Source organism: Scyliorhinus torazame, chromosome 1, assembly GCF_047496885.1.
Source record: "Scyliorhinus torazame isolate Kashiwa2021f chromosome 1, sScyTor2.1, whole genome shotgun sequence".
Lineage (NCBI taxonomy): Eukaryota > Metazoa > Chordata > Chondrichthyes > Carcharhiniformes > Scyliorhinidae > Scyliorhinus > Scyliorhinus torazame.
This window is the reverse complement of record NC_092707.1, coordinates 330,077,035-330,092,284: the sequence shown is the minus strand read 5'-3', so window position 1 is coordinate 330,092,284 and position 15,250 is coordinate 330,077,035. Positions and strand designations below refer to the sequence as shown.

The 15,250-nt window shown below is 49.9% G+C and overlaps 1 protein-coding gene across 3 annotated transcripts in view; it reads right to left on the bottom strand.

Annotated features, from left to right (window-relative positions):
- tatdn3 (TatD DNase domain containing 3) overlaps nucleotides 1-15,250 on the bottom strand; it is a 157,444-nt gene that overhangs the window by 115,327 nt on the left and 26,867 nt on the right. The window lies entirely within an intron of this gene.

The following is a 15,250-nucleotide window of genomic DNA, read 5'->3' as shown; positions in this document are numbered from 1 at the left end:
TTAATACATCTGGAATTAAAAGCTGGTGTCAGTAATAGTAACCATAAAACCATTGCCAATTGTCGGAAAAACCCATCTGGTTCACTAATGTTCCTTAGAGAAGGAAATCTAATGTGCTTACCTGGCCTGGCCTACACAAGACTCCAGACCCACTGCAATGAGGTTCACTAATTACTGCCCTCTGAAGTCATCTAGAAAAGCATTCAGCCTGCAAAGTTCATGAAAGTATTCATAGGAGAGCCCACCGCACAGTCCTTGTGGTGATGAAGTCCCGTTGTCAAATCGAGGATACCCTCCATCGTGCTGTGAGACACCATCGCTGTGTTAAATGGGATAGATTTCATACAGATGGAGCAACCCAAAACTGGACAACCATGAGGTGCTGTGGACCATCCACAGCAACAGAATTGTACTAAACCACAATCTGTAACCTCATGGCCCAGCAGATCCACCATTCTATTAGAATCAAGCTGGGGAATCAACCCTGATTCAATAAAGAGTACAGAGGGCATGCCAAGAGCAGCAGCAGTAAAATTTAAATAGGTGTCAACCTGGTGAAGTTACAACACAGGACTACTTGAATGCCAAACAGCAGAAACAGCATACGATAGACAGAGCAAGCAATCCCATGAGCAACAGATTTAACTCTTAAACCCTGACATATTCATTCATGAATGGTGGGGGAAAATTTTGTTTTTATTCATTTTTACGGGCTGTGGACTTCGCTGGATAGGCCAGCATTTGTTGCACATCCCTGATTGCCCTTGAGAAAGTGGTGGGGTAGCTGCCTTCTTTAACAGCTACAGTCCATGTGGTACACCCACTGTGCTATTAGGGAGGGGGAGTTCCAGGAGTTTGACCCAGCGACAGTGAAGGAACGGCGATATACTTCCAAGGCAGGATGGTGAGTGATTTGGAAGGGAACCTCCAAGTGGTGGTGTTCCCCTATATGTGATGCCCTTGTCCTTCTAGATGGTAGTGGTTGTGGATTTGGAAGGTGCTTCCTCAGGAGCTTTGGGGAGTTCCTGCAGTGCATCTTGTAGATGGTACACATGGCTGCCACTGTTCATCAGTGGTGGAGGGTTTGAATATTTGTGGAAGGGGTGCCAGTCAAGTGGGTTGCATTGTTCTGGATAATGTCAAGTTTCTTGAGTGTTGTCGGAGCTGCACTCTTCCCGGAAAGCGGGGTGTATTCCATTGCACTCCTGATTTGTGCCTTGTAGATGGTGGACAGGCTTTGTGGGGGTCAGGAGGTGAGTTAGTCACCACAGCATTCCTAGCCTCTGAACAGCTCTTGTACCCACAGTATTTAGATGGCTGTCCACCATCTACAAGGCACAAGTCAGGACTTTGATGAAAAAAATCTCCATTTGCCTGGGTGAGTGCAGCTCCAACAACACTTAAGCTCAACACCATCTAGGACAAAGCAGCCCGCTCGATTGGTACCTCATCCTCCATCTTAACATTTCACTCCCTCCACCAAGGAAGCAAAATGGCAGCAGTGTGTACCATCTACAAGATGCACTGCAGAAACCCACAAAGACTCTTTCAACAGCACCTCCAAACACTCTACCAACTAGGAGGACAAGGGCAGTAGATCCATGGGCACAAAGCACCTGCAAGCTCCCCTCCAAACCACTCAACAGCCTGACTTGGAACTGTATCTCCATTCCTTCACTGTTGTTGGATCAAAATCTTCAAACTCACTTTCTAAAAGTGGTACCTACACCATATGGACTGCAGTAATTCAAGAAGGCAGATCATTACAACCTTCTCAAGGGCAATTAGGAAAATTGGAGATAGACAATGAATGCTGGCCTAGCCAGCAATGCCCACATCCTATGAATACATTTTTAAAAGTCTTCATATTTGAACTGTGTTGTATATTTTCCTTCTATAAAATGTGATTATGGAGGTAGAGCATCTCTCCAAACAATCTTATTGAGTGCTTCCCAAACCCGTTCCTGGTGTGACCCCCCTTCACATTCTAATCCCTCATTTGTGTTGAGACCCCATGATGAAAGTTTGAGAGGTACAAGAGTTGTTGAGGAGGGAGGGATGGGAGTTCAACCATATCTCCCCCTCCGTCACATTCCCATATCCTCTCCTTCACCCCCAACTCCTCCACCACCATCTCCTCCTTTTTTACCACCCATCTTCTCTCCTTCATTACCCATCACCCTTACTTCACCCTCCCAATTCCCTCACACCTCTCCATCTCCAGGGGATGGGGGGATTAATGAAAAAGCAGGGTCGCTCCAAATAAACTAAATACCTATCTTTTCACAGGCTTTTTGTTTGCAGTAGCAATTGGGCCTCAGAGAGCACCTCATTAAGCTACGTCCACCATTGGCGAAAAGGATCTCGCGGCTGTTAGCATTCAGTCCTAGCTCCACAGCAGCCATTGTTACCTCAGAGTTCATGTCCCCAAAATATCATCTTATCACTGGACGTCGCGGCCCACAGTTTGCGAAGCCCTGATCTAACATTTCTATAGAATGAACAAGTCTTACACTGTCACATTTGACAGTCTAGCCTCAGAGAGGCCAACCTGACGTCTCTAAAGCACCATGTGCAAAGTTTTACAGTCTCTCTCTGGCTAGGTTGCCCATAAAATACCTTCCCACCGCCCACCTGTCTGCAATTTTACAGAGGGATAGGTGAGGCCTAGGGCAACCTATTGTTGCCCACTTACATGATGCATCTCACCCAGCTGCAATTTTCCATAGTTAAAAATCAATCACATGTGGACCAGACCAAGTGAGGACAGAAGATTTTCTTCGCTAAACATTTGCGAACCGGATGGGCTTTAATGACAATCTGATAGTTCCATGGTCACTATTACTGACTCTACTTTTTATTCCAGATTTATTTAATTCACTGAATTTAAATTCTCCAGCTACCATGGTGGGATTTGAACTCATGTCTCCCAGTCATGAATCCAGGTCTCTGAATTACTGGTGCAGCAATATAACAACTATGCTTCTCGGAGACAGAAAAAAATCATCAAGTTTAAAACCTAGTACCAGAGCTCTGATAAGTGATTTGATACAATAAAGCTGGAAACAAAAACCTCTTAAACAAGATAATCAATGGAGAAAATCAACCAGAAATAATAATTTCAGATGTGCCGGGGAATTGGGCAAGATGTTCAGAGGTGTAACTGTCAAATTTAAGACAGTATCAAAATAAACTCTGTTTGTAGTTTCCTTTTGAACAACAGTATTGTCGGGGAACTCATTGTTGTAACATATACAGTGTTCCTTAGGAATTTGTTCACTCTTCTTGCTAATATTCCCTGGCTCTTCAACGCTTCAAGAGGATGTTTTAATGATTGCACGAAATGCTCGACAATTCCATTCATTGCAGAATGATTCGCACTGTGGCTTCACAGCGCCAGGGTCCCAGGTTCAATTCCTGCTTGGGTCGCTGTCTTTGCGGAGTCTGCACGCTCCAACCATGTCTGCGTGGGTTTCCTCCGGGTGCTCCAGTTTCCTCCCACGGTCCAAAGATGTGCAGGTTGGGTGGATGGGCCATGATAAATTGCCCTTAGGTTAGATGGGGTTGCTGGGTTACAAGTATAGGGTGGAGGTATGGGCTTAAGTGGGGTGCTCTTTCCAAGAGCTGGTGCAGACTCGATGGGCCTAATGGCCTCTTTCTGCACTGTAAATTCTATGATTCTCTGAAACGCTATACACAGAGGATGATCAACAGCCAGAATGGGTTTTAGGTGGAATGGTGACAGCAGATTTTTTTTGCCAAAAGAATAAATGCTATAATATGTTGAATATGGACGGCACGGTAACAGAGTGGTTAGCACTGCTGCTTCACAGCACCAGGGTCCCGGGTTCAATTCCCAGCTTGGGTCACTGTCTCTGTGGAGTCTGCACGTTCTCCCTGTGGCTATGTTGGTTTCCTCCGGGTGCTCTGGTTTCCTCCTATAAGTCCCAAAAGGCGTGCTGTTAGGTGAATTGGACATTATGAATTCTCTCTTTGTGCACCCGAACAGGCGCCGGAGTATGCCGACTAGGGGGTTTTCACAGTGGCTTCATTGCAATGTTAATGTAAGCCTACTGTGACAATAATAAAGATTATTATTATTAAGATATGGATGACATTCTGAAAAGATGAGATCAAAGGCACTGAAGACCTATATCCTTACAACTTAATGTGTGGCTCTCCATAAGATTGTGTGTTTATACTGCCCTCTAGTGCTTTTAATATTCATAACTAGTAACTTGAAAAATTCGCACAATAGTGCAGGGGAAGTGGTCCATTGACCAGCATTTATCTTCCTTGGGTTATTTGTTGAATCTCAGTGAGGTAGGGTATCAGAGTGTGAGGGAGGTTTCTCTCTGGGTGAGGCAGAACAGGAGGAAGAGTGGGGTCTCCTTGGCGGTGAAGCAGGACAGGATAATTTGCTAATATGTTGAGGATATTTGAGAAACAGATAATTCTTTATGTTTACACAGTCTATAAGAGTCATAGTTTTGTTTCGGGTTGCGGCGATGCGGAGCTAAGCCGCGCGATTCGGCAGCTCCCGCGAAAACGGACTTTTGGGCCCGCTAACGGAGCCCCAACGGCACTTTTTTAAAAAACCAACCCGTGGGGAAGGAAGAAGAAAGGTCCCCTACAAACCTGCATGGATCGGACCCGCAGCGAAACGGCGAAAAAAGCGGCCCTGGAGCAGCGGGAGAAGAAAGAAGAAAAAGAAAAAAACAAAATGGCGGCGCCCACGGACAGAGAGGAGATGAAAGAGTTCATCAAGTGCTGCTTCGAGGAGCTGCGTAAGGAGATGGTGGCGCCTATACTGGCAATGATTGAAAGACTTGGAGCAACCCAGAAAGCCCAAGAGGTGAAGACCCAGGAGATCCAGGAAAAAGTGAGTGAGAACGACGACGAGCTCGTGGGCCTGGCGGAGAGAGTGGAGCGGCACGAGGCGCTGCACAAGACGTGGGCGGGAAGACTCGAAGACCTGGAGAACAGATCAAGGAGAAACAACTTGAGGATCCTGGGTCTCCCAGAAGGAGTGGAGGGGGCCGATGCCGCGGCATATGCGGGCACAATGATCGGGACGCTGATGGATGCGGAGGCCCCCCCGGGATTGCTGGAGCTGGATGGGGCGCACCGAGTGCTAGCGAGGAAGCCCCAGGCAAAAGAGCCGCCAAGGGCGATGGTGGTGAGATTTCACCGGTTGACGGACAGAGAGAGGGTCCTGAAATGGGCCAAGAAGGAACGGAGCAGCAAGTGGGACAATGTGGAGATCAGAATATACCCGGACTGGAGCGCGGAGGTCGCTAAGCGGAGAGCGGGTTTCAACTGGGCCAAAGCGGTGCGGCATCGGAAAGGAGTGAAATTTGGAATGTTGCAGCCAGCGCGACTGTGGGTTACACATAATGGCCAACACCACTACTTCGAAACGCCTGAAGAGGCGTGGACTAGCTGAAAAATTGGACTCTAATTGAGGGTTTGAGGGTTGAAGTAGGATGGTTGTTGTACATAGGGGGTCAACCACGCGCAGGAAATGTTATATGGGCTGGGAGAGAGGGACAAGGCCACGACAGGATCTGCTCCATGGGGGCGGGGCAGGCTTTGGAAAGCGCGGGGTTGTCTTTCCTGCGCGCGACAAGAAAGGCGGGAAGGGGAACAAAGGAATGTACATTGATTGGGAGATTCCCACATGGGGGGGGTCAAAGGGATGGCGGGGGAAGCCGGGGTCAGCAGGTGTCAGCTGACTTATGGGAGGGATATGGGGGGAGCAAAAAAGCTGGACAGGGATCTAGCGGGGTGGTGGGGGGAAGGGGGGGGAGAGGAGGGAGGGGGGGGAAGGGGGGGGGGATAAAGAGTTGCTGCTGCACTGGCCGAAAGAGAACGGGACACAGAAGAGGTGGCTGGGACGGGGGTCCCCCGGCTGGAGGACTGGAGAGTGAGGGAGACGCGGACAAGGGACTGGCCCAGAAAAGGAGATGGCTAGTCAGCGGGGGGGGTGAGAGTCGCTCCAATCCGGCTGATAACGTGGAACGTGAGGGGCCTGAATGGGCCGGTGAAGCGGGCTCGAGTGTTCGCGCATTTGAAGGGACTGAAGGCAGACGTGGCAATGCTCCAAGAGACACACCTGAAGGTGGCGGACCAGGTCAGGTTAAGAAGGGGATGGGTAGGACAGTTATTTCACTCGGGATTGGACGCAAAAAATAGAGGGGTGGCAATTCTGGTGGGAAAGCATGTGTCATTTGAGGCCAAGGCTATTGTAGCAGATAATGGAGGGCGATATGTGATGGTGAGTGGTAGGCTGCAAGGGACGTGTGTGGTGTTGGTAAATGTATGCGCCCCGAACTGGGATGATGCGGGATTTATGAAGCGCATGTTGGGGCGCATTCCGGACCTGGAGGTAGGAGGACTGATAATGGGAGGGGACTTCAATACGGTGCTGGACCCAGCACTGGACCACTCCAGATCAAGGACGGGAAGGAGGCCGGCGGCGGCCAAGGCACTTAGGGGGTTTATGGATCAGATGGGGGGAGTGGACCCATGGAGGTTTGCAAGACCGCAGGCCAGGGAATTTTCTTTTTTCTCCCATGTGCATATGGCTTACTCCCGGATAGATTTCTTTGTTCTGGGCAGGGCGCTCATCCCGAGAGTGGAGGGGACGGAGTATTCGGCCATAGCCGTTTCGGACCATGCACCGCACTGGGTGGAACTGGAGCTGGGAGAGGAGAGGGACCAACGCCCGCTGTGGCGGCTGGATGTGGGACTGCTGGTGGACGAGGTGGTGTGTGGGAAAGTGAGGGGGTGTATCGAAAGGTACTTGGAGGCCAACGACAATGGGGAGGTGCGAGTGGGGGTGGTATGGGAGACGTTGAAGGCGGTGATCAGGGGAGAGCTGATCTCCATCAGGGCTCATAGGGAGAAGACAGAGGGAATGGAAAGGGAGAGGTTAGTGGGGGAAATCTTGCGAGTGGACAGGAGATACGCAGAGGCCCCAGAGGAAAGATTACTTGGGGAAAGGCGACGGCTCCAGACGGAGTTTGACCTGCTGACCACGGGCAAGGCGGAGGCACAGTGGAGGAAGGCGCAAGGGGCGACTTACGAGTACGGGGAAACGGCTAGTCGGATGCTGGCGCACCAGCTTGGTAAGAGGGCGGCAGCGAGGGAAATAGGGGGAATCAAAGATGGAAGGGGAGCCACGGTTCGAAGTGCAACGAAAATAAATAAGGTATTCAAGGACTTCTATGAAGAGCTGTACAGATCCCAGCCCCCGGGGGAGGGGGGGGGGATGAGGCGATTCCTGGACCAGCTGGGGTTCCCGAGGGTGGAGGAGCAGGAGGCGGTTGGTTTGGGGGCACCAATTGGGTTGGAGGAGTTGAGTAAGGGTTTGGGGAGCATGCAGGCGGGGAAGGCCCCGGGGCCGGACGGGTTCCCGGTGGAGTTCTATAGAAAATATGTGGACCTGCTGGCCCCGCTACTAGTGAGGACCTTCAACGAGGCAAGAGAGGAGGGAACCCTGCCCCAGACAATGTCGGAGGCGACAATCTCCTTGATTCTAAAGCGAGACAAGGATCCACTGCAATGTGGATCATACAGGCCGATTTCGCTCCTCAATGTGGATGCTAAGCTATTGGTGAAGGTACTGGCCACTAGGATTGAGGACTGTGTCCCGGGGGTGATTCACGAGGACCAAACGGGATTCGTAAAGGGCAGGCAGTTAAACACCAATGTGCGGCGGCTCTTAAACGTGATAATGATGACATCGGAGGAGGGAGAGGCGGAGATAGTGGCAGCTATGGACGCGTAAAAAGCCTTTGACCGAGTAGAGTGGGAGTACCTCTGGGAGGTATTGTGCAGGTTTGGGTTCGGGGGGGGTTTATTAGATGGGTTAAGCTCCTTTACAGCGCCCCGGTGGCGAGTGTAGTGACGAACCGGCGGAGGTCGGAGTACTTTCGGCTGTACGAGACGGGTGCCCCCTGTCCCCCCTGTTGTTTGCATTGGCGATCGAACCCTTGGCCATATCACTTAGGGAGTCTCAGAAATGGAGGGGGATAGTCCGCGGGGGAGAGGAGCATCGGGTATCTCTATATGCGGATGACCTGCTGCTATACGTGGCGGACCCAATGGAGGGGATGGTGGAGGTCATGCAGACTCTGAAGGAGTTTGGAGAGTTCTCGGGCTTAATGTAGAGAAGAGTGAGCTTTTTGTATTACAGACAGGGGACCAAGAAAGAGGGATAGGGGACCTGCCGCTGAGGAGGGCGGAGAGGAGTTTTCGGTATCTGGGGATCCAGATAGCCAGAAGTTGGGGGGCCCTACATAAACTGAATTTGACGAGGGTGGTGGAGCAAATGGAGGAGAATTTTAAAAGATGGGACATGCTCCCGCTCTCGTTGGCGGGTAGGGTGCAGTCGGTCAAAATGGTGGTCCTTCCGAAGTTTTTGTCCGTGTTTCAGTGCCTCCCCATCGTGATCACCAAGGGCTTTTTCAAGAGAGTAGGTAGGAGTATTATGGGGTATGTGTGGGCAAATAAGACCCCGAGGGTTAGGAGAGGGTTCTTGGAACGCAACAGGGACCGAGGAGGGTTGGCTTTGCCAAACCTAGGGAGTTACTACTGGGCAGCAAACGTGGCAATGATCCGCAACTGGGTCATGGAGGGAGAGGGGGCGGCATGTAAGAGGATGGAGATGGCGTCCTGTAAAGGAACGAGCCTGGGGGCGTTGGTAACGGCACTGCTGCCACTCTCGCCGACAAAATACACCACAAGCCCGGTGGTGGCGGCAACACTAAGGATCTGGGGCCAGTGGAGAAGGCACAGGGGTGCAATGGGAGCATCGGTGTGGTCCCCGATCAGGGGTAACCACCGGTTTGTCCCGGGGAAGATGGACGGGGGGGTTCCAAGGCTGGCATCGGGCGGGGATAAGAAGAATGGGGGACCTGTTCATTGACGGGACATTTGCGAGCCTAGGGGCACTGGAGGAGAAATTTGAGTTACCCCCGGGAAATGCATTTAGATATATGCAGGTGAGGGCTTTTGTGAGGGGACAGGTGAGGGAATTTCCGTTGCTCCCGGCGCAAGAAGTTCAAGATAGGGTGATCTCGGGGGTATGGGTCGGGGAGGGCAAGGTGTCGGAAATATACCAAGAGATGAAAGAAGAGGGGGAAGCGCTAGTAGAAGAATTGAAAGGTAAATGGGAGGAGGAGCTGGGGGAGGAGATTGAGGAAGGGCTATGGGCTGATGCCCTGGGTAGGGTTAATACCTCCTCCTCGTGTGCCAGGCTCAGTCTGATACAATTTAAGGTGGTTCACAGAGCACATTTGACGAGGGCGAGGCTGAGTAGGTTCTTTGGGGTAGAGGATAGATGTGAAAGATGTTCAGGGAGCCCGGCGAACCATGTCCATATGTTTTGGTCATGCCCGGCATTGGAGGGGTTCTGGGGAGGGGTGGCGGGAGTAATATCCCAGGTGGTGAAAGTCCGGGTCAAGCCAAGCTGGGGACTAGCAATATTTGGAGTAGTGGATGAGCCGGGAGTGCAAGAGGCGAAAGAGGCCGGAATTCTGGCCTTTGCGTCCCTAGTAGCCCGGCGAAGGGTCTTGCTATTGTGGAAAGAGGCAAAGCCCCCTAGCCTGGAGGCCTGGATTAACGACATGGTGGGGTTCATAAAATTGGAGAGAATTAAGTTTGCTTTGAGAGGGTCTGCACAGGGGTTTTACAGGCGGTGGCAACCGTTCCTAGAATATCTCGCGGAGCGTTAGAAGAAGGTCGGTCAGCAGTAGCAGCAACCCTGGGGGGTCGGCGGGGGGGGCGGGGGGGAGACGAGAGATTGTTTGAGGGGATGGACGAGCGGGAGATGGCATGGAGGGTGGGGGGAAACGGTACGTGCGGCCAAGAGCCAGTGTATAAAGCTATGTAAATATACCATCTTGCCATGTATATATCTAGCTCAGGGAGATTTTGTGTTATTTTGTTACGGGAGGGGAGGGTTACTGTTTGTAAGGGGAAAAATTGTGTTGTTAAAAAACCTTAATAAAAAAATATTCCCTGCAGGCAATTATCTTACTGTTTAGACAAATTTTACATATTTGTTGGCTGGCTCTCACCCAAACATTTTAAACTTCATAGACTTTGTCATCTACTCTCTAGAGTTTCAAAGAACGAGAGATGATTTCATTGAAACTTACAAAATTCTTACAGGCTGTGACAGGATAGATGTAGATAGGGGGCTGGATTCTCCGTTTTTGGGACTATGGCCCCATGACGTCGTACAAACTGTGGCCTTTCACGACAGAAAAACTGGAATGAAAGGGCCACATATTCATAGCCCTGCAGGGGGCTAGCAGTGAATCGTCGGGAAGCTCGCAGCTTTTGCTGCAGATATGGACCCCCATCCGGGTCAGAGGCGGCCGTGCCGTGCTCCATGGTGGACTCAGCTGGACCTTCCAAATAGCCCGACCCGGACCGCCCGCCCGGAATTAGCCCGGTGCCGTATAAGGCCCCCTCTGCCCTCCGATCGGACTCCTCTGACCGTGGAGGCTGTGGACTGAGTCCGCAGCCGCCACGCTAGTATCCTGACCGGCAGGACCACATGAGATCCACGCCGTCTGGTCTTCGGCTGGTCAGGGGAGGAGAACGGCGGGGCGGGCCTCCAGCAATGGCCGCAGGTAGGGGCTACGCCGCGGGGCCCGGAGAATCGGGGAACCGGCAGCGGTCCCGATGTTGTGAGGTGAAATGGATTCTCCGCCCCGGCACCTGCCGCAATTTCGGCGTTGGGGTGTGGAGAATCCAGCCCACGGTCTCAGAATAAGAATAAGGAGCAGGCCTATTAAGTTTGAGATGAGGAGGAACTTCTTCACTCAGAGGGTGGTGAATCTTTGAAATTCTCTACCCCAGAGGACTGTGGAAGCTCAACTGAGCATGTTCAGGACTGAAATTGTTAGATAGGGGCATAGAAAAGATAGTGGGGAAAAATTGCATTGAGGTGATTGATCAGCCATGATGTGTTTGAATGGCGGAACAGGCTCGAAGGGCCAAATGGCCTACTCCTGCTTCTATCTTCCTATATTATGAATCTGAATTCAGTTTAAATGTGATCTGGTAAAAGATGTAAAATGCATTAAAAGGGAATAGGTGTTAGAATAGAACTGAAGCATTAAATTCACATCTCAGTTTTAGTGTTAACATACATTCCAGACTAGGTTAAGGTCACTCTGCCATCCATTTCCCAGTGAAAAACATTAATGAAATGTCCACATTGTCTACTGAAAATATCTCTCAAATGCTATCTTTAATTTAAATTTAGGAACATTCAGCCCCCCAAACCTATGCCACAATTCTATTAGGTTATAGCTGATCTGTCACTCCATTTAATCTTGCTTTGCATCTTTAGATAACCTTATCTAAAGGAAAATCTTGGGGGACTTCCGGTGATGGGATGTAGATGAAGGTTGCACGTTGGTGGCTCCTGCTGGAGTCTCTGGTTTTTGGACTTTTATGCCCGGTTTCAGGTGTAGTTTGTAAATGAGTTGATGTGGGAAGTTATAAGGAGGGTGTGAAACGTCGAAGACCCAGAAGAAGGGTGCTGGAAAGAAGGAGGTGAACGAAAGTCCGCCGTCGAGTGAGTCTGTGAGTCCTGTAGGAACACAGAAGTTGGGTCTCGGTCATTGGGTGGGGCCGGAGGTGAAGGAGGTGATTGAGAGGATGCAGGCCGGAGGTGAAGGATGTGATTGAGAGGATGCAGGCCGGAGGTGAAGGAGGTGATTGAGAGGATGCAGGCCGGAGATGAAGGAGGTGATTAGACTCACTTAGTGTCAGGGGCTTAGACGGGGTGGAGTTTGTAAGGAGCATCCAGGAGGGCTTCTTGAAACAATATGTAGACAGTCCAACTAGGGAAGGGGCGGTACTGGACCTAGTATTGGGGAATGAGCCCGGCCAGGTGGTAGATGTTTCAGTAGGGGAGCATTTCGGGAACAGTGACCACAATTCAGTAAGTTTTAAAGTGCTGGTGGACAAGGATAAGAGTGGTCCTAGGATGAATGTGCTAAATTGGGGGAAGGCTAATTATAACAATATTAGGCGGGAACTGAAGAACATAGATTGGGGGCGGATGTTTGAGGGCAAATCAACATCCGACATATGGGAGGCTTTCAAGTGTCAGTTGAAAGGAATTCAGGACCAGCATGTTCCTGTGAGGAAGAAGGATAAATACGGCAATTTTCGGGAACCTTGGATAACGAGAGATATTGTAGGCCTCGTCAAAAAGAAAAAGGAGGCATTTGTCAGGGCTAAAAGGCTGTGAACAGACGAAGCCTGTGTGGAATATAAGGAAAGTAGGAAGGAACTTAAGCAAGGAGTCAGGAGGGCTAGAAGGGGTCACGAAAAGTCATTGGCAAATAGGGTTAAGGGAAATCCCAAGGCTTTTTACACGTACATAAAAAGCAAGAGGGTAGCCAGGGAAAGGGTTGGCCCACTGAAGGATAGGCAAGGGAATCTAAGTGTGGAGCCAGAGGAAATGGGCGAGGTACTAAATGAATACTTTGCATCAGTATTCACCAAAAAGAAGAAATTGGTAGATGTTGAGTCTGGAGAAGGGTGTGTAGATAGCCTGGGTCACATTGAGATCCAAAAAGACGAGGTGTTGGGTGTCTTAAAAAATATTAAGGTAGATAAGTCCCCAGGGCCTGATGGGATCTACCCCAGAATACTGAAGGAGGCTGGAGAGGAAATTGCTGAGGCCTTGACAGAAATCTTTGGATCCTCACTGTCTTCAGGTGATGTCCCGGAGGACTGGAGAATAGCCAATGTTGTTCCTCTGTTTAAGAAGGGTAGCAAGGATAATCCAGGGAACTACAGGCCGGTGAGCCTTACTTCAGTGGTAGGGAAATTACTGGAGAGAATTATTCGAGACAGGATCTACTCCCATTTGGAAGCAAATGGACGTATTAGTGAGAGGCAGCATGGTTTTGTGAAGGGGAGGTCGTGTCTCACTAACTTGATAGAGTTTTTCGAGGAGGTCACAAAGATGATTGATGCAGGTAGGGCAGTGGATGTTGTCTATATGGACTTTAGTAAGGCCTTTGACAAGGTCCCTCATGGTAGACTAGTACAAAAGGTGAAGTCACACGGGATCAGGGGTGAGCTGGCAAGGTGGATACAGAACTGGCTAGGTCATAGAAGGCAGAGAGTAGCAATGGAAGGATGCTTTTCTAATTGGAGGGCTGTGACCAGTGGTGTGCCACAGGGATCAGTGTTGGGACCTTTGCTGTTTGTAGTATATATAAATGATTTGGAGGAAAATGTAACTGGTCTGATTAGTAAGTTTACAGACGACACAAAGGTTGGTGGAAGTGCGGATAGCGATGAGGACTGTCAGAGGATACAGCAAGATTTAGATTGTTTGGAGACTTGGGCGGAGAGATGGCAGATGGAGTTTAATCCGGACAAATGTGAGGTGATGCATTTTGGAAGGTCTAATGCAGGTAGGGAATATACAGTGAATGGTAGAACCCTCAAGAGTATTGAAAGTCAAGGAGATCTAGGAGTACAGGTCCACAGGTCACTGAAAGGGGCAACACAGGTGGAGAAGGTAGTCAAGAAGGCATACAGCATGCTTGCCTTCATTGGCCGGGGCACTGAGTATAAGAATTGGCAAGTCATGTTGCAGCTGTATAGAACCTTAGTTAGGCCACACTTGGAGTATAGTGTTCAATTCTGGTCGCCACACTACCAGAAGGATGTGGAGGCTTTAGAGAGGGTGCAGAAGAGATTTACCAGAATGTTGCCTGGTATGGAGGGCATTAGCTATGAGGAGCGGTTGAATAAACTCGGTTTGTTCTCACTGGAACGAAGGAGGTTGAGGGGTGACCTGATAGAGGTCTACAAAATTATGAGGGGCATAGGCAGAGTGGATAGTCAGAGGCTTTTCCCCGGGGCAGAGGGGTCAATTACTAGGGGGCATAGGTTTAAGGTGAGAGGGGCAAGGTTTAGAATAGATGTACGAGGCAAATGTTTTACGTAGAGGGTAGTGGGTGCCTGGAACTCGCTACCGGAGGAGGTGGTGGAAGCAGGGACGATAGTGACATTTAAGGGGCATCTTGACAAATACATGAATAGGATGGGAATAGAACATAGAACATAGAACATAGAACAATACAGCGCAGTACAGGCCCTTCGGCCCACGATGTTGCACCGAAACAAAAGCCATCTAACCTACACTATACCATTATCATCCATATGTTTATCCAATAAACTTTTAAATGCCCTCAATGTTGGCGAGTTCACTACTGTAGCAGGTAGGGCATTCCACGGCCTCACTACTCTTTGCGTAAAGAACCTACCCCTGACCTCTGTCCTATATCTATTACCCCTCAGTTTAAGGCTATGTCCCCTCGTGCTAGCCATTTCCATCCGCGGGAGAAGGCTCTCACTGTCCACCCTATCTATCCCTCTGATCATTTTGTATGCCTCTATTAAGTCTCCTCTTCACCTTCTTCTCTCTAACGAAAACAACCTCAAGTCCATCAGCCTTTCCTCATAAGATTTTCCCTCCATACCAGGCAACATCCTGGTAAATCTCCTCTGCACCCGTTCCAAAGCCTCCACGTCCTTCCTATAATGCGGTGACCAGAACTGTACGCAATACTCCAAATGCGGCCGTACCAGAGTTCTGTACAGCTGCAACATGACCTCCTGACTCCGGAACTCAATCCCTCTACCAATAAAGGCCAACACTCCATAGGCCTTCTTCACCACCCTATCAACCTGGGTGGCAACTTTCAGGGATCTATGTACATGGACACCTAGATCCCTCTGCTCATCCACACTTTCAAGAACTTTTCCATTAGCCAAATATTCCACATTCCTGTTTTTCCTTCCAAAGTGAATCACCTCACACTTCTCTACATTAAACTCCATTTGCCACCTCTCAGCCCAGCACTGCAGCTTATCTATATCCCTCTGTAACCTGCTACTTCCTTCCACACTATCGACAACACCACCGACTTTAGTATCGTCTGCAAATTTACTCACCCACCCTTCTGCGCCTTCCTCTAGGTCATTGATAAAAATGACAAACAGCAACGGCCCCAGAACAGATCCTTGTGGTACTCCACTTGTGACAGAACTCCATTCTGAACATTTCCCATCAACCACCACCCTCTGTCTTCTTTCAGCTAGCCAATTTCTGATCCACATCTCTAAATCACCCTCAATCCCCAGCCTCCGTATTTTCTGCAATAGCCTACCGTGGGGAACCTTATCAAACGCTTTG